The following is a 19,537-nucleotide window of genomic DNA, read 5'->3' as shown; positions in this document are numbered from 1 at the left end:
TGTGAATTGTATTTCAATATAGAAATCCAAGTTCGTGCTTAATAGATATATTGTGTGTCGTCATTTCATTTTTTAATTATTTAACGACGGGGTCCACGGGTTCAATCGACGGGTCCTGGGGGTTGTGATTCAGCTTGTGGGGAAACACGGTCGTGATTTCCTCTACTAGGGACAGTTTGAGTCCTGGGATGTGTAGTCCGACTTGTCGGTGATAGGCTATTCGACTGCAGAATCTGCATTTATTCTTTTTGTCTTATAGCCACTGGACTTTATAGCTTGAACATTTCAGAAAGTTCGTTCAATCCATCCATGGCAGTGTTGAATTTTACTATTAATAAAGCTTCACGTTTTGACAGTTTTGACTCTAAGTTTCCACCTCTGTCGTCATTTTCTACTTTTGACACAACTGTCCATGTGAGGTCACTGTCTTTGTGATTGAATTCTCGCCAGTGATTGACTAGAGGGGCTGTCAAGATATTATTATTTATCCTGGATTTGTGTTGCTGTATCCGAACACGCACTTCTTGACTGGTTTTCCCGATGTATAAAAGATTGCAAGGACATGTAATCCCATAGACAACGTACCGCGATTTACAATTTGAAAACGTCTCATGTTTCCAACTTTCTTCTTTATGCTTGAATAGGTTTCCTTCTTTTGTAGAATCACAGCAGGAACATGTCCCACATCTGTGATGACCTTGGATGGGTGGTAGTCTTAACATCGTGCGAAGATCTGTATTATTTTCTTTTTTTGGTAAGGCAGCTCTCACCAATTGGTTCGCAATACTACTGCTTTTTTTAATGCGAACAGTGGTTCAATTGAAAAGACATTATCCACATCTCTCAATAGGTGCCAATTTTGTTTGATCACTTTTTTCAGAGAGTTTGAATTGGGGCAAAATGTTGACACCAAGACCATCCTTTCACTTTCTTTTTTGGGTCTTTTTTCAAGCAAAGTTTCACGCGGGGTCCACCATGCTCTCTTTAAAGATTTTTTTAGGAGCTTTTTTGGGTACCCACGTTGTAGTAGATAAGTTGTTAGACTGTCTGCATGTCTGAGATATTCGTCCTTGTATTGGCAGTTGCGTCTTATTCTCAAATATTGCCCGTACGGAAGATTGTCTTTGAGGCTCCGAGGGTGGTTGCTTTTGAAATGGAGTGACTTGTTTCTATCCGTCGGTTTTTTGTATAGTGTTGTGACTAATCCTCCTTCCGAGGGATAAACCTCAACATCCAGAAATGGCATCTTTTCTTTTGAGTAGTCCAGGCTAAATTTGATCGATTGTACTCTGTTGTTAATCCAATCATGAAATTTGTTTAGATCTTCCTCTGTGCCTGTCCAAACAAAGAAAATATCGTCAATATACCGATACCAGTGATTAATCCACTGCGAAAAGGGATTATTCTGATACACAAATGCCTCCTCATATTTTGCCATAAATAAGACGGGCAGCTCTGGAGCAAATGGACATCCCATCGCTACACCACTTACTTGGAAAAAGAAGTCTCCGTCAAAGTTGAAGTAATTCCTTTTTAAGGCAAACTCTGCCAGTTTCAAGATGAAACCCGTTGGTATTTCATGGGGTCTCACTCTTTCATCCAAATATATCTCCAATACATACATTGCCTCGTCCTGTGGAATTTTTGTATAAAGCGACGTGATGTTCATTGTTACCATCAGATGTTTCTCTTTATCAAATTCAATCGCAGTCAATTTGTTAATGAAGTCTGTCGTGTCTTGTACAAATGATCTAACAAAAGGTAAAAAAGGTTTTAGGAAAAAATCAACAAATTTGGAAATCGGTTCCAATAAAGAATCACAACCGGACACTATGGGGCGCCCTGGTGGAGTTTTTTCGTTCTTGTGTACATTAGGTAGCACATAGAACAGGGGTGTTCTGGGATGTTTAATTTTGAGGTATTCACACTCTTTGTTACCTAAGAACCCCTGTTCGAAACCTTCATCAATAATTTTGTGTAACTCATTTTTTAGGTCAGATGTAGGATCCTTATTGATTTGCCGATAACAACTGTCGTCATTGAGCTGTCTTTTTACCTCACTGATGTAAAGTTCCTTGTCCCAAACCACAATCGAACCGCCTTTATCGGCCTGTTTTATGATAACCGAAGTATCTTTTTTCAGATTGTTTAATGCCTTTACTTCTGCTATGGACATATTATGTTTGATCCACTTCTTTTTAGATTCCATATTGGTAACTGCAGATAGTATGGTTCTTTCAAATGTGATGACCTCTTTAGGTATTTTACTAGTGGGAGGGCAGAAAGTAGATTTATTACGTAATCCTGTAGTTTCATTTGGTGCGAGATACGTATTCGTAGCAAAAAAGGCCTTTAACCTCACTTTGCGGAAAAATTCGATCACTTCTGTCTTTAATTTGACAAAATCAGTCTGTTTGATGGGAACAAATGTGAGTCCTTTTTTCAAAACTTGTTCTTCTTCGGTAGTTAAAATTTTTTTTGGGGGATAGATTGAAAATTGGAGAGGCGGTCAGTTTTTGTAATTTTGTCGTCTCGTCGACATCTCTCATGGCTGGTTGAATCATGTTTTTCCACGTGGTTTCGTTTGGCCTCTGCCTAAAAAAGGTCCTTGATGTTGTTGATATCCTTGAGGTTGCTGTTGAAACCCTCCTCGTCTGTTATTATTTCTACGAGGGGTTGAATTGTCGCCCTCACTGCTACTGCCAGACGATGAGGTATCGGAAAAAGTGATGAAGTTGTGCGTTGATCTCCCCTGGTAATCTTGTAAGTTTTTCTTTGCCTCTGGTCTAGTATAAAAGTATGATTGAAGGTACGGGTATACTCTTTCTAGACTGAAATTCTTTTTGTCCTTCTCAAATTGAGCTGTTTTTTGATTTATTGTGTAGTCCTTAAACTCTCCGATCTCCTTTTGGACTTTCTCCAATAAACCTTTGGCGTCCGTGATCAATTGATTTGTTGAAATTGCCTGTTCTAAAGCCTCGATTTCTTCACACTGTAATTTGGAAAGTCTCTGAGCTGTTTCAATTGTTAGCACCATTAAGTTACGGCTACACTTGGTCTCTATATAGCTGTATCCCTTTTTGTATATTGGATCTTCTGTGAAGATCACTGGCACATTTTTAATCTGTAATCCACTTGGGATTGTCCCACTTCTCAGGTGTTGGAGCAAAAAATGGCCGCGCAAGTCCGTGCGTATTTGTTTCTTTTTAAGCCTCGTTAGTTTATCAATTTCATTCTGATTTTGAGCAGAAGTGCTCAAAGATGCAGAGGTGAATAATGGGGGGCAGCAAGCAAATTTTTTATGTGTTCCTCGCTATACGCAAACGTTTCGTTGTCAGACATACTCATGCAAACTCCACTCTAATCATACATTGAGGTCACCATTCACGCTGTGAAGTCACGGACGCAGAACCCTAATTCCTGCTGACAACAAAGATTATGAAAAAACAAGACAAAACAAAATCCTTACTCAACTGTTTGGCTGGAATTTTGAACCACACAGGCCGGCGCCTGCAAATACCATTTCCTCTACTAGGGACAGTTTGAGTCCTGGGATGTGTAGTCCGACTTGTCGGTGATAGGCTATTCGACTGCAGAATCTGCATTTATTCTTTTTGTCTTATAGCCACTGGACTTTATAGCTTGAACATTTCAGAAAGTTCGTTCAATCCATCCATGGCAGTGTTGAATTTTACTATTAATAAAGCTTCACGTTTTGAAAGTTTTGACTCTAAGTTTCCACCTCTGTCGTCATTTTCTACTTTTGACTTTTGAGTTTGAGGGGTTCTTAGGTAAAAAAGAGTGTGAATACCTCAAAATTAAACATCCCAGAACACCCCTGTCCTATGTGCTACCTAAAGTACACAAGAACGAAAAAACTCCACCATGGCGCCCCATAGTGTCCGGTTGTGAGTCTTTATTGGAACCGATTTCCAAATTTGTTGATTTTTTCCTAAAACCTTTTTTACCTTTTGTTAAATCATTTGTACAAGACACGACAGACTTCATTAACAAATTGACTGCGATTGAATTTGATAAAGAGAAACATCTGATGGTAAAAATGGACATCACGTCGCTTTATACAAAAATTCCACAGGACGAGGCAATGTATGTATTGGAGATATATTTGGATGAAAGAGTGAGACCCCGTGAAATACCAACGGGTTTCATCTTGAAACTGGCAGAGTTTGCCTTAAAAAGGAATTACTTCAACTTTGACAGAGACTTCTTTTTCCAAGTAAGCGGTGTAGCGATGGGATGTCCATTTGCTCCAGAGCTGGCCGTCTTATTTATGGCAAAATATGAGGAGGCATTTGTGTATCAGAATAATCCCTTTTCGCAGTGGATTAATCACTGGTATCGGTATATTGACGATATTTTCTTTGTTTGGACAGGCACAGAGGAAGATCTAAACAAATTTCATGATTGGATTAACAACAGAGTACAATCGATCAAATTTAGCCTGGACTACTCAAAAGAAAAGATGCCATTTCTGGATGTTGAGGTTTATCCCTCGGAAGGAGGATTAGTCACAACACTATACAAAAAACCGACGGATAGAAACAAGTCACTCCATTTCAAAAGCAACCACCCTCGGAACCTCAAAGACAATCTTCCGTACGGGCAATATTTGAGAATAAGACGCAACTGCCAATACAACGACGAATATCTCAGACATGCAGACAGGCTAACAACTAATCTACTACAACGTGGGTACCCAACAAAGCTCCTAAAAAATCTTTAAAGAGAGTGAAAGGATGGTCTTGGTGTCAACATTTTGCCCCAATTCAAACTCTCTGAAAAAAGTGATCAAACAAAATTGGCACCTATTGAGAGATGTGGATAATGTCTTTTCAATTGAACCACTGTTCGCATTCAAAAAAAGCAGTAGTATTGCGAACCAATTGGTGAGAGCTGCCTTACCAAAAAAAGAAAATAATACAGATCTTCGCATGATGTTAAGACTACCACCCATTCAAGGTCATCACAGATGTGGGACATGTTCCTGCTGTGATTCAACAAACGAAGGAAACCTATTCAAGCATAAAGAAAAAAGTTGGAAACATGAGACGTTTTCAAATTGTAAATCGCGGTACGTTGTCTATGGGATTACATGTCCTTGCAACCTCTTATACATCGGGAAAACCAGTCAAGAAGTGCGTGTTCGGATACAGCAACACAAATCCAGGATAAAAAATAATATCTTGACAGCCCCTCTCGTCAATCACTGGCGAGAATTCAATCACAAAGACAGTGACCTCACATGGACAGTTGTGTCAAAAGTAGAAAATGACGACAGAGTTGGAAACTTAGAGTCAAAACTTTCAAAACGTGAAGCTTTATTAATAGTAAAATTCAACACTGCCATGGATGGATTGAACGAACTTTCTGAAATGTTCAAGCTATAAAGTCCAGTGGCTATAAGACAAAAAGAATAAATGCAGATTCTGCAGTCGAATAGCCTATCACCGACAAGTCGGACTACACATCCCAGGACTCAAACTGTCCCTAGTAGAGGAAATCACGACCGTGTTTCCCCACAAGCTGAATCACAACCCCCAGGACCCGTCGATTGAACCCGTGGACCTCGTCGTTAAATAATTAAAAAATGAAATGACGACACACAATATATCTATTAAGCACAAACTTGGATTTCTATATTGAAATACAATTCACACACACAACGAGACCTCTGAACGTACATATTGTCGAGGATTCCAAGGACTACAACTCCCTTGATCCTTTGCGGACCCGGAAGTAAACGCGACTGCGGTGATTCGAAGCAGACAAGCTGTACGCTCCGTGCCCCCTTTACCGAAGGTACATTTTTTGAATATTCATAGAATACAGCTCCTGATAGACAGAGGGCATGTGTTGCGGACAAATTCTTGGATCTGCTACATCCCGTCTTTATTTATTTTTTTCAGGCGGAGGCACAAGAATCCCTAAATACAGACACCCATGCCCTCCTGCTAGGTAAGACACAACCGCCCCCCTTGGAACGTGTAGAAACCATGTCCGACCGAAACCGGTCCTGAAAGCCTCTTTTTCTCTCCCCCCCCATAGTATGCAGTGAGGCAGGGATAGACTGGCATTAAAACAACACGGACCTATTCAATCAAGTAAGTGTAAGGCACGAGTGAGTTGTGAAAGCAAGTAGTGTGACGAAGTGTGATAGAGACATCACCACATCATTTTTTCCTTCAGAATAACCTGTACACGACGGGAGTCTTGGGCAGCCCCCCTCACTCTGATTAATAAGAGGTAAGATGCAGAGCCAGTTGTATTTTGGAACAGGCAGCTCCTCCTAATAATAATATTTCACCTAAAGAAAGTTTCCTTTCTTTCTTCACAGATAACGGTCCTGATGATAACTCTAAAATAGCACGAGTTTGAAACGCGTAGACCTTTCAACAAGCCTAAAAAATCATTAAAAGGGTTCCAATAATTCTGTAATTTGATCTCTTTTAGAGAATATTAATTGTATATGGCTTTACTGAGAATACTTTGATTCCAGTTTGTTTAAAAATATATTGTTATTGTTGTTTGTGGTGGTATGTTTGACGAATGAATGGTGGCTTGAATGATTCCCAATTTTTGAAGCTTATATTGAAATTTGTTTTTTGTTGTTTTTTGTCTATGTAAATATGAATGTATTTTTCTTGTGTACATAAGGTCTTAAAAATGTGAATTTGGCAAACTAAGATACCAAATAAGGGAAATATACAAATAAAATTCAAAAACAAATAAAAGAAGTGTTAATACACACGAAACATGGTGTTTCAGCTCATATGTTTTTAGAAAAAAATAGTCAAAGTCATAGTGGCACGTGCATCTCTTTTGTTCATTATAGCTTGTGGCAAGCTGTGCCGTTGGGAGCCCAAACCCAGTGGTGGTTTTTCTATGGTATTTGCAGGCGCCGGCCTGTGTGGTTCAAAATTCCAGCCAAACAGTTGAGTAAGGATTTTGTTTTTTCTCGTTTTTTCATAATCTTTGTTGTCAGCAGGAATTAGGGTTCTGCGTCCATGACTTCACAGCGTGTATGGTGACCTCAATGTATGATTAGAGTGGAGTTTGCATGAGTATGTCTGACAACGAAACGTTTGCGTAGAACAAGGAACACATAAAAAATTTGCTTTCTGCCCCCCCATTATTCACCTCTGCATCTTTGAGCACTTCTGCTCAAAATCAGAATGAAATTGATAAACTAACGAGGCTAAAAAAGAAACAAATACGCACGGACTTGCACGGCCATTTTTTGCTCCAACACCTGAGAAGTGGGACAATCCCAAGTGGATTACAGATTAAAAATGTGCCAGTGATCTTCACAGAAGATCCAATATACAAAAAGGGATACAGCTATATAGAGACTAAGTGTAGCCGTGACTTAATGGTGCTAACAATTGAAACAGCTCAGAGACTTTCCAAATTACAGTGTGAAGAAATCGAGGCTTTAGAACAGGCAATTTCAACAAATCAATTGATCACAGACGCCAAAGGTTTATTGGAGAAAGTCCAAAAGGAGATCGGAGAGTTTAAGGACTACACAATAAATCAAAAAACAGCTCAATTTGAGAAGGACAAAAAGAATTTCAGTCTAGACAGAGTATACCCGTACCTTCAATCAGACTTTTATACTAGACCAGAGGCAAAGAAAAACTTACAAGATTACCAGGGGAGATCAACGCACAACTTCATCACTTTTTCCGATACCTCATCGTCTGGCAGTAGCAGTGAGGGCGGCAATTCAACCCCTCGTAGAAATAATAACAGACGAGGAGGGTTTCAACAGCAACCTCAAGGATATCAACAACATCAAGGACCTTTTTTAGGCAGAGGCCAAACGAAACCACGTGGAAAAACAAGATTCAACCAGCCATGGGAGATGTCGACGAGACGACAAAATTACAAAAACTGACCGCCTCTCCAATTTTCAATCTATCCCAAAAAAATTTAACTACCGAAGAAGAACAAGTATTGAAAAAAGGACTCACATTTGTTCCCACCAAACAGACTGATTTTGTCAAATTAAAGACAGAAGTGATCGAATTTTTCCGCAAAGTGAGGTTAAAGGCCTTTTTTGCTACGAATACGTATCTCGCACCAAATGAAACTACAGGATTACGTAATAAATCTACTTTCTGCCCTCCCACTAGTAAAATACCTAAAGAGGTCATCACATTTGAAAGAACCATACTATCTGCAGCTACCAATATGGAATCTAAAAAGAAGTGGATCAAACATAATATGTCCATAGCAGAAGTAAAGGCATTAAACAATCTGAAAAAAGATACTTCGGTCATCATAAAACAGGCCGATAAAGGCGGTTCGATTGTGGTTTGGGACAAGGAACTTTACATCAGTGAGGTAAGTACAAGAACTTGAAACTCTGAGCAGTGAGTCCTCGCTCAATGACGACAGTTGTTATCGGCAAATCAATAAGGATCCTACATCTGACCTAAAAAATGAGTTACACAAAATTATTGATGAAGGTTTCGAACAGGGGTTCTTAGGTAAAAAAGAGTGTGAATACCTCAAAATTAAACATCCCAGAACACCCCTGTTCTATGTGCTACCTAAAGTACACAAGAACGAAAAAACTCCACCAGGGCGCCCCATAGTGTCCGGTTGTGAGTCTTTATTGGAACCGATTTCCAAATTTGTTGATTTTTTCCTAAAACCTTTTTTACCTTTTGTTAGATCATTTGTACAAGACACGACAGACTTCATTAACAAATTGACTGCGATTGAATTTGATAAAGAGAAACATCTGATGGTAACAATGGACATCACGTCGCTTTATACAAAAATTCCACAGGACGAGGCAATGTATGTATTGGAGATATATTTGGATGAAAGAGTGAGACCCCATGAAATACCAACGGGTTTCATCTTGAAACTGGCAGAGTTTGCCTTAAAAAGGAATTACTTCAACTTTGACGGAGACTTCTTTTTCCAAGTAAGCGGTGTAGCGATGGGATGTCCATTTGCTCCAGAGCTGGCCGTCTTATTGATGGCAAAATATGAGGAGGCATTTGTGTATCAGAATAATCCCTTTTCGCAGTGGATTAATCACTGGTATCGGTATATTGACGATATTTTCTTTGTTTGGACAGGCACAGAGGAAGATCTAAACAAATTTCATGATTGGATTAACAACAGAGTACAATCGATCAAATTTAGCCTGGACTACTCAAAAGAAAAGATGCCATTTCTGGATGTTGAGGTTTATGCCTCGGAAGGAGGATTAGTCACAACACTATACAAAAAACCGACGGATAGAAACAAGTCACTCCATTTCAAAAGCAACCACCCTCGGAGCCTCAAAGACAATCTTCCGTACGGGCAATATTTGAGAATAAGACGCAACTGCCAATACAAGGACGAATATCTCAGACATGCAGACAAACAACTAATCTACTACAACGTGGGTACCCAAAAAAGCTCCTAAAAACATCTTTAAAGAGAGCATGGTGGACCCCGCGTGAAACTTTGCTTGAAAAAAGACCCAAAAAAGAAGTGAAAGGATGGTCTTGGTGTCAACATTTTGCCCCAATTCAAACTCTCTGAAAAAAGTGATCAAACAAAATTGGCACCTATTGAGAGATGTGGATAATGTGTTTTCAATTGAACCACTGTTCGCATTCAAAAAAAGCAGTAGTATTGCGAACCAATTGGTGAGAGCTGCCTTACCAAAAAAAGAAAATAATACAGATCTTCGCACGATGTTAAGACTACCACCCATCCAAGGTCATCACAGATGTGGGACATGTTCCTGCTGTGATTCAACAAAAGAAGGAAACCTATTCAAGCATAAAGAAAAAAGTTGGAAACATGAGACGTTTTCAAATTGTAAATCGCGGTACGTTGTCTATGGGATTACATGTCCTTGCAATCTCTTATACATCGGGAAAACCAGTCAAGAAGTGCGTGTTCGGATACAGCAACACAAATCCAGAATAAAAAATAATATCTTGACAGCCCCTCTCGTCAATCACTGGCGAGAATTCAATCACAAAGACAGTGACCTCACATGGACAGTTGTGTCAAAAGTAGAAAATGACGACAAGAGTTGGAAACTTAGAGTCAAAACTTTCAAAACGTGAAGCTTTATTAATAGTAAAATTCAACACTGCCATGGATGGATTGAACGAACTTTCTGAAATGTTCAAGCTATAAAGTCCAGTGGCTATAAGACAAAAAGAATAAATGCAGATTCTGCAGTCGAATAGCCTATCACCGACAAGTCGGACTACACATCCCAGGACTCAAACTGTCCCTAGTAGAGGAAATCACGACCGTGTTTCCCCACAAGCTGAATCACAACCCCCAGGACCCGTCTATTGAACCCGTGGACCCCGTCGTTAAATATTTAAAAAATGAAATGACGACACACAATATATCTATTAAGCACGAACTTGGATTTCTATATTGAAATACAATTCACACACACAACGAGACCTCTGAACGTACATATTGTCGAGGATTCCAAGGACTACAACTCCCTTGATCCTTTGCGGACCCGGAAGTAAACGCGACTGCGGTGATTCGAAGCAGACAAGCTGTACACTCCGTGCCCCCTTTACCGAAGGTAAATTTTTTGAATATTCATAGAATACAGCTCCTGATAGACAGAGGGCATGTGTCGAGGACAAATTCTTGGATCTGCTACATCCCGTCTTTATTTTTTTTTCTTCAGGCGGAGGCACAAGAATCCCTAAATACAGACACCCGTGCCCTCCTGCTAGGTAAGACACAACCGCCCCCCTTGGAACGTGTAGAAACCATGTCCGACCGAAACCGGTCCTGAAAGCCTCTTTTTCTCTCCCCCCCCCATAGTGTGCAGTGAGGCAGGGATAGACTGGCATTAAAACAACACGGACCTATTCAATCAAGTAAGTGTAAGGCACGAGTGAGTTGTGAAAGCAAGTAGTGTGACGAAGTGTGATAGAGACATCACCACATCATTTTTTCCTTCAGAATAACCTGTACACGACGGGAGTCTTGGGCAGCCCCCCTCACTCTGATTAATAAGAGGTAAGATGCAGAGCCAGTTGTATTTTGGAACAGGCAGCTCCTCCTAATAATAATATTTCACCTAAAGAAAGTTTCCTTTCTTTCTTCACAGATAACGGTCCTGATGATAACTCTAAAATAGCACGAGTTTGAAACGCGTAGACCTTTCAACAAGCCTAAAAAATCATAAAAAGGGTTCCAATAATTCTGTAATTTGATCTCTTTTAGAGAATATTAATTGTATATGGCTTTACTGAGAATACTTTGATTCCGGTTTGTTTAAAAATATATTGTTATTGTTGTTTGTGGTGGTATGTTTGACGAATGAATGGTGGCTTGAATGATTCCCAATTTTTGAAGCTTATATTGAAATTAGTTTTTTGTTGTTTTTTGTCTATGTAAATATGAATGTATTTTTCTTGTGTACATAATGTCTTAAAAATGTGAATTTGGCAAACTAAGATACCAAATAAGGGAAATATACAAATAAAATTCAAAAACAAATAAAAGAAGTGTTAATACACACGAAACATGGTGTTTCAGCTCATATGTTTTTAGAAAAAAATAGTCAAAGTCATAGCGGCACGTGCATCTCTTTTGTATTTGTAACTTAAGCGTGTTATTTGCACATCAGTTTTGTGGTTGTTTACTCATCAATGTGTGTTGTGTATGTTTGTGTGGACTGTGTGACCCTGCTGGTCATCACTGGCATTGTGTGTTACTTTATCTAGCACTGCAGGCACATGGTGCCTTTTCTCTTCCTGTAAGGCATGGTGTGTAGTGTGATTCCATCCCCTATGTGTGCCACTTGTGCGTCGACATTGTGGGTCTGCATTCACTCTATTTGTGTATTGGACACACCTCACATGTTTGATACTGACATGCAAATCCGTTGGTTTTGATGTCAACTGCCCCCTTTGTTTCCATGTCTATGTGCCTCCACATCTCTTCATTTGTGAGACTGTGCCTTGTGGTGGATTTTTTGGGCCAAGTGTGCTGTTCCACTCTGGACATGGCTCCATTGTTTTATGTGTGAGGTTCTTGTGGTAGTCATTAGTGTTGCTTGCCCTTGTGCATTTGGGCTGTGTGTGCTGCCCAGTGCTCTGGTATTGCTGGGTCTGCTGTTGTATCCCAGAGTGATGCACCCTCTTGTTGTTGTGTTGGGTGTCTGTGTGTTGGCTGTGGTGTAGCTTCACTTCCTGAGTGTGCTGTTGTTTTTGTGCTGTGCTGCTTCGTGGTGTGTGTTGTGGTTGTGCCAGTCATGTCTGTGTGCATCTGTTGTGCTTGTTGTGCACACCCTGCCTGTTGTGCATACAGTGTTGTGTGTCTGTGTGCTTGGCATTGGCTGATGTGCATCCCCTGATGTCCTGTGGTGTTTGTGTATAGTTTTGTGCAGGCATCTGTTCAGGCTACCCTGTGTGTGTGTGTTCTGTTTGTGGTTAAACTAAAGGTTGTGTGTATGTGCTGGGAAGTATTGTCAGCCTTGAGTGTGTGTGGCACTGGTGTAGTGTGTTCCTTGTCAGCTACTCCAGCAGTGGCAGTCTCCCTGGTTGTCTGTTGTGTGGTGCATGGTGTGCATTGTGCTTGCTTGTACCTGTGCTTGTTGCTGTGCATGGGGGTGTACAGGATATGCACCTGGCCTGTGACTTGATTCTGTGTGTAGAAGTGTGGTTGGGGGTGGTATATCCCTGTGGTGTTAGTGCCCTGGCCATGCCTTGGACTGGCCCTGCCTTCTGCATTGTGCGCATGTGTAGACCGCGGCGGTGACATGTCCGGGTGGGGGACTTTCATTGCTGCTAGTTCGCGGTCAATGTGTGTCCCGGATGCAGAGGGGTGACTTGTTGGCAGGTGGGTAATATAGGGGTGCCCTTGTAGATGTGTTGTGACCCCCAGCAGGGTGTCTGTGGTGGACTTGGACCCAGTGTCGGGCCGTGTGTTATGTGTTGTAAAGGTGTATTTGCATACCGGCGGTGTCGTCCGCAGCAGCCCTGTTGATGGTAGTGCAGTAGCAGGTACATGACCGGATGCATGTGGAGGGCTGGGTCCATGGCGTTCATGGCCGGGTCTCGGCTATAGTGCTCCGCTATCGACTTTCCGCCGGCTCTGGTTATGCGGTGTCTCCGCTGCAGTGCATCTGCCTGTTTGGACCATCTTAATTTGTGAAGCGGTGGGGATGTCATTCCGCACGGCGGTGAGTCTCGATTGGCTCACACCGCAGCGGTGGCGGGCACACTTTGATGGCGGTGCGTGTCGGTACGCATCGCTCCGCGGCGGAAAGGAAATTACCTATGTTTTGCTATACTAATGTGGCGGACGTGAGTTCAGCAGCTCGCGGGTGGAAAAAGGCGTTTTTCCACCCCGCCAGCACCGCGGTGGTGCCACCGCCTGACATCCTAATGGACCCCTAAGTCTTCTCTTATATTGGTCTTTTCACCACATTTTTGTCTCTCTCTCTCTTTATATTCTTTCCTCTTTCTTCATATATATACTTCTCTCCTTATATTCTCTTTTTCCTTTTATTCTCGCTCTTCTTTGCACATACTCCCTATTCTTTTCTCATACTTTTCTTTTTCTTCTCATACTCCCCTCACTCTGCTCACACTTTTTCTCTCTTTTCTTAAACTTCCCACTCTCTACTGATATTGCCCTCTTTTCTTATTGTGACATTCCTCTCTTCATTGTCCCCCCTGTCCTTATATTCCCTCCTGTTTTCATATTCTCTTCTCTCTTCTCTTACTTCTCCATGTCTCCTCAATACTGCCTTTTTGTTTCATTCCCTTTTGTCCTATACTTCTCTCTGTTTTCATATTTTCCTGTTTCTCTTTATATCCCTTTTATATTTTAATTTTCTGTTCTCTCTGTTTATACTTCTTCTTTCTGTTGATAGTGCTTGCTCTCTTGTCTTACTCCTCCTTGACTCCCTTCATACACTCTGCAGCACTTTCCTCATACTCTCCGTCTTTTCATACTGACCTCTCTCTTTGTATTTGTTTCTCTTGTCATACTCCTGCCTCTTTCTTTATACACTTTTCACTCTTCATATTACTTCTTTTCTCTTTATAGTACTTCTCTCTCTTTTTATACTGCCCCCTCTCTGCTCACACTCTCTTTCTTTTGTCCTATACTCTTCCTTCTCTCCTCAAAATACCACCTTTCACGTCATACTCCCTCTTACCTCTTCATACTTTCCAGTCTGTTCATACTCCCTTTATCTCTTTATATTGCAGTGTCTGCTTATACTCCCCTTTCTCCTCATATTTTCCCTTGTGTCATACTCCTTCTTCTTTTGTTGTAAGTCCTTCTATTTTCATAGTCCCACCTTTGTCCTTATAATCCTCCTTCTCTTCTTAGAAGTAATATAGTAGTATATTTCATATATTTATTTTTGTAATGTTATATATATTTTTATATCAACACTGAAAATAATTCATCATGCCTACAAAAGCTCAAAAGAGGAAACAACGAAAGAAAGGTGTTTATTTAAAGAAAAGTCGTCCACAAAATTTACATGAAGAACAATGTGTTAAGAATAAGAAAAAAAGTCCTGGTAAGAGAACGAAGGCTTTTCTCAGGAAATTATCAAACACTAAGAGTAGTGTGCACAATGTGAAAAATATAAATTGTGTATCTGCAAATAAAAGAAAAGCAAGAAGAAAGAGAACAGCCATGGAAATTCACCTTGTAGAAAAGAATTGTATAGTAAAAGGAGGAAGAATCAATTTCAGAAAATTAGAAAAAGAATGTTTCATATTAGAGGTTTGTCGAACTTGTTGAAAAAAGTCAAGAAATGTAAAAAAAACAGCTTTTTATAAGAAAAGAAAACATATAGAAAATGTAGTTGAGAAAGCTTTCGAATTGAAAAAAAATGTGTTTATTTTAGTAATCAATAGAATTTGATCACTAGATAAGCCAATCCATTTAATGAAGGCCAAAAGTAAGTGGAGAAGAGTAATTAACATAAGTAATTTTTCAGAGTTTTTTTGGGTGAATGGAAACATAGTTCAAGTTCTGAGCCTTTTTTTAATGAAGAGAGTTATCTTCAAAGTAATGATTTGTTGCATGCAGTTGACACTAGTGGTCGTGCTTATGAGGTTAGAAATGGTTGTGCTATTAAGAAAGAGAAAATTGTTCCTAGAAATGCAGAAGAGGTGTTAGCTGATGAAGTTTTAGGGAGACTTCCTAAAGCTCCAGTGTACACTTGGAATTGTAGTAGTATTTGTAGTGTTTCATCTTTTGTTTGAGAGTGATTTGTCTGGACTTTCTTATGCAGTAAACCATATATTGAAAACGGGTGTACATCTGCAAAATGTTTCGGCAAAGGAATTTATGGATAAAGTACCGCAGAAAGATAATGTTTTGGAATCTCAGCTGATTAATCTCATGGCATGTCAGCGTGGTACTAATGAGTACTGGTAACGTTGCCATGGAGAACTGAAATGTATACTAAGGAACTTAGGAACTCCTACATGGTTCCTTACTCTAAGCTGTGCTGAGTATGCTTGGGATGATTTCCTTCAATTTCTTAGAGAGGCAAATCCAAATATACTAAATATTGAATACAAGACACCTGGAGAATTGTGCTCTTTGGATCCAGTTAATGTATGCAGGTATTTCAATCATAGATTCAAAGCTATGATGTCTTTTATCACCAATAAAAAAAATCCTCCTCTTGGAGAGGTTCTGGATTTCTTTTGGAGAAAGGAGTATCAAGTGAGAGGTGCTCCTCACATACATATGCTAATATGGATCAAAGATGCTCCCAAATTTGTAACAGACACAGATGATACTGTGTTGTCTTTTATTGAAGAATATGCTACATGAGATATACCCAAAAGTACACAAGATAATGACATAAGACAACAAGTCTTCGGATTCCAAAGCCATCGTTATGGGAAATACTGTTGTCGAAAGTACAAATCAAAGAACAGGTTCTACACCAAATGTTGTTTTGGATTTCCACGTCCTGTAATTTCTAAAGGAAGAGTGAACAGTTTTATGTCATCTTTGCGACATACTATCACAAGAAAATCTCCCAAAAATACCTACAACTTAAGAACAAATGAAGAGTCAAAATACATAAATGACTACAACCCAGTCATTTTGTCCATGTGGAATGCTAACATGGATATTCAATATTTTGCAGACAATTCAATTGCTGTTGCTCGATATATAACATCCTTTATAACAAAATCAGAAAAGACAGAATTGAAGGAGATGTGGGAAGAGATTTTGCACAAGAAGAGTCTAAGTAAGAAATTATATTGTTACAGTTTGAAGATGTTATCTCATCGCGAAATTGGAGCGAATGAATGTTCAGATCGCTTATCATCTGCAAGTCTTTACTCCAAATCTAGAAAAATCATTTGGGTGAGTCTAGGTCTTGCTGCAACATGAAATCGAGTACTTAAATCTGTACAAGAAATTGAATATTTAGCTGAAAAAGAGGCAGAAATTACAGATATTGTGAAAACAAATATGTTGGATACATATTATCCAAATAGAAGTCATCATCTTGAGAACATGTGTCCCTATGAAGTGCTTCAAAACTATACTTTTAAACGGCATGTTACAGAAAACATCAATAATGGTATATATGCCGTGGTTGGTTCTGAAGGAAGTTTGGTGAAACAAAGAAAAGGGCATTTGAATAATCACCGTAAACTGAGTTGCGAAAGGGAATTTTACTACTTAGCTCTTTTGCAACTTTTCAAACCGTGGCGTTCAGAATTGGAATTACTTGGAGATTTTGAGAGCCATGAAGATTCCTTCAACACAAGTAAAGATACTATAGAATGTCCTGTTTTTGCTAATTATGTGAAAATGTTGAACGACAAAATTGAGCAAGAAGCTACAATTGCAGCTGAGATTGCTAGAGACAATTCTCAAGACAGTCAAACTTCTGCTCCATTGAGTCAGGACCCACTAGGAGAACAAATTGTTCAAAATGAAGCAGCAACTGCTATGGAAGAGGTGGAAACAGCAATGTATCAAGCTCAAGGAGATGTAACAAACTTAGGAAACTTGGAAGAACAACTAAATGTTGTGCAGAAACAAATATATGAGCAAGTGAGAGAACAGATTCACCATGGATTACTTCATGAGAAGAAAGAGTGCTCTTGCTCATCATTTGAACCTATCTGAATGTACGTGAGTGGACAAGCTGGAACAGGTAAAAGTTTTTAGCTTAAATTAATCACAACTTTTCTACAGAAAACCACTGAGTCGCATTTGTCTTGTGCTGTCACTGCTCCAACTGGATTAGCAGCCCACAATATTAAAGGAATTACTTTACATCGTTTATTAATGCTACCAATAGAGCATGAAAATAAATTAGAATACCACAAGCTATCTGGAGAAGCTTGTTGTGAAGTTTCAAGAGTCTTGAGGAAAATGAAACTTCTCATTATTGATGAGGTTAGCATGGTATCAAACTTAATGCTTGGCTTTGTGCATTTAAGAATGCAGCAAATTCTTAAAACAGAGTATGACGTATTATTTGGAGGAAAACACGTCATAGTTTTTGGAGATCTACTACAACTTACTCCAGTGAAAGTACAACCAGTGTTTAAAACACTGACGCATGAAGATACCAGAAAGTCTTTGGGGAGCATTGGAAATGTAAACATTTGGTCATATTTTGAATATAAGGAACTTATTACAAATATGCGACAGGCAAATGATGTTGATTATGGAACTATTCTTCAAGATATAAGAATTGGGAACGTGACTACACATGGCAAAGAAGCTTTACAGAGAAGATTACTTTCTAATTTGTTTTCAAATGAAAATATTGTCCCAGAGAAAATATATATGAGAATTGCAGAAAAGAAATCTGTAATCTGCTTAATGCCAACACTGCGTGAATGTTCTCTATTCAAAGAAGAAATGTTAAAGTTGGAAAATGAAGAAATTATAAAATTGGAAGCTATTGATAAAATAGAATCACTATTATTTTGACTGAAAAGTTGAAGAGGAAATTGGATTCTTTAGAGAAATTGATAAGTAAAACTGCTGGTTTAGAAAAGAATTTATATGCATGTGTAAACTCTAGTGTAATTTTACGACATAATTTGCATCTGGAAAAAAGTTTAGTAAATGGATAAAATAGTTGATTTTGTTAATTACGTAAATAGAGATGGTACAGATTTTTGGAAAATCAAATTTGATGAAATTGAAGAAGTGCAACAATTTAGTCGTTGTTCAGCTCGGTTTTTGCTTGTAAAAGATTTGTATGTTCGCAGAAAACAGTTTCCTATTAATTTGGCGAATGCGGTGACCATTCGTAAATCTCAAGGTTAAAGTGTAGATAGTGCTTTAGTGAATATTGGAAGTACTGTGTTTAAAGAGGGTATTGAGATAAAAGGGGTACCAGTAAAGGATAATCAATTAATAAACATAAAAAAAATTTGAGACAGTAGATAAGAGATAAGCCTACACTGTATTTATTCACAATGTAGGTGTATATTCAATATCATATCATTAAATGAACATTCATAGACTGTGCAGTGCCCCAAGGGGTAAGGGAAGTGATAAGGTGAGGATGGTGTGGATAGGGAATAGTGACTGTAAAAAACAACCAAATGGCGCAACGGCAATTGTATGTAAATTCAAATGTAAGCCAACAAAAGACCATAGGTTCAATACATCACTTAATCAAAATCATACTCCACATAACACATCAATGTGTATCAATAATGGGGTGAAGCTGACGAACAAAAGACAGTTGTCGACGTTTCGACCCTCTAAATGTCGCAGGTTTTAATAGTACCCTTGCTTCGGGGTCTTCATCCGGACGGGGTAGGGGGCAGGCAACCTATTTAATATATATCAATAATTAATTGAAATAAATTTTAGGCCTTGTAATAATTCACAGTATACGCTACTCTTAAGCACACTCTTATAGACAAAGCATACCAAATTAATTGTTGCTCGTCTTCAGATTGAAGGTGGACAAGGTGAGATACATCTGGTGCTATTAACTTCGAATCCTAAGGGTGAGAGAGTTTTTCAAAAAAGTGAAGACTGAAAACTAACATTAAATTACATCGTTGAATGGAGTTGGACTAAGAGAGCACTTACATGCTGTGTCGATGCTGAAAGGCCCTCAGGTCTAGAATTAAAGGAACGGATATAATATTATTTCCGGCCCTCATTTGATATAGATTACAGGTTATGAACAGTTAATTGTTGTTTGAAAGGGAAACATTGACTCACAGTAAGGATGAGCGTTCGCGGTGAAGGCAGGGCACAAGTTCAGGCCAGGGAGTCTGAGGAGGAAAAGGAGGGATTCATTCACTCAAGAGCACGAAGCAGTGCCGCATTTCGTGAAAAACAGGGTTTAGGAAAAAAGCTTACCCAAGGGTAGACCTTTACTATGTCAATCCCCGTTCATGTGTAACATCGAGAAACACCGCAATAATGCAGCATCTGGGGAGAGATAATAGGGCCACAATTTTTAACAGCTGATCGTGAACGTTAAATCGGTCGTATCGGCAAAAAAGGTTGGAGCTTAGCGGAGGCA

Source organism: Lissotriton helveticus, chromosome 2_1 (genome assembly GCF_964261635.1).
Source record: "Lissotriton helveticus chromosome 2_1, aLisHel1.1, whole genome shotgun sequence".
Lineage (NCBI taxonomy): Eukaryota > Metazoa > Chordata > Amphibia > Caudata > Salamandridae > Lissotriton > Lissotriton helveticus.
This window is presented reverse-complemented; position numbering follows the sequence as displayed.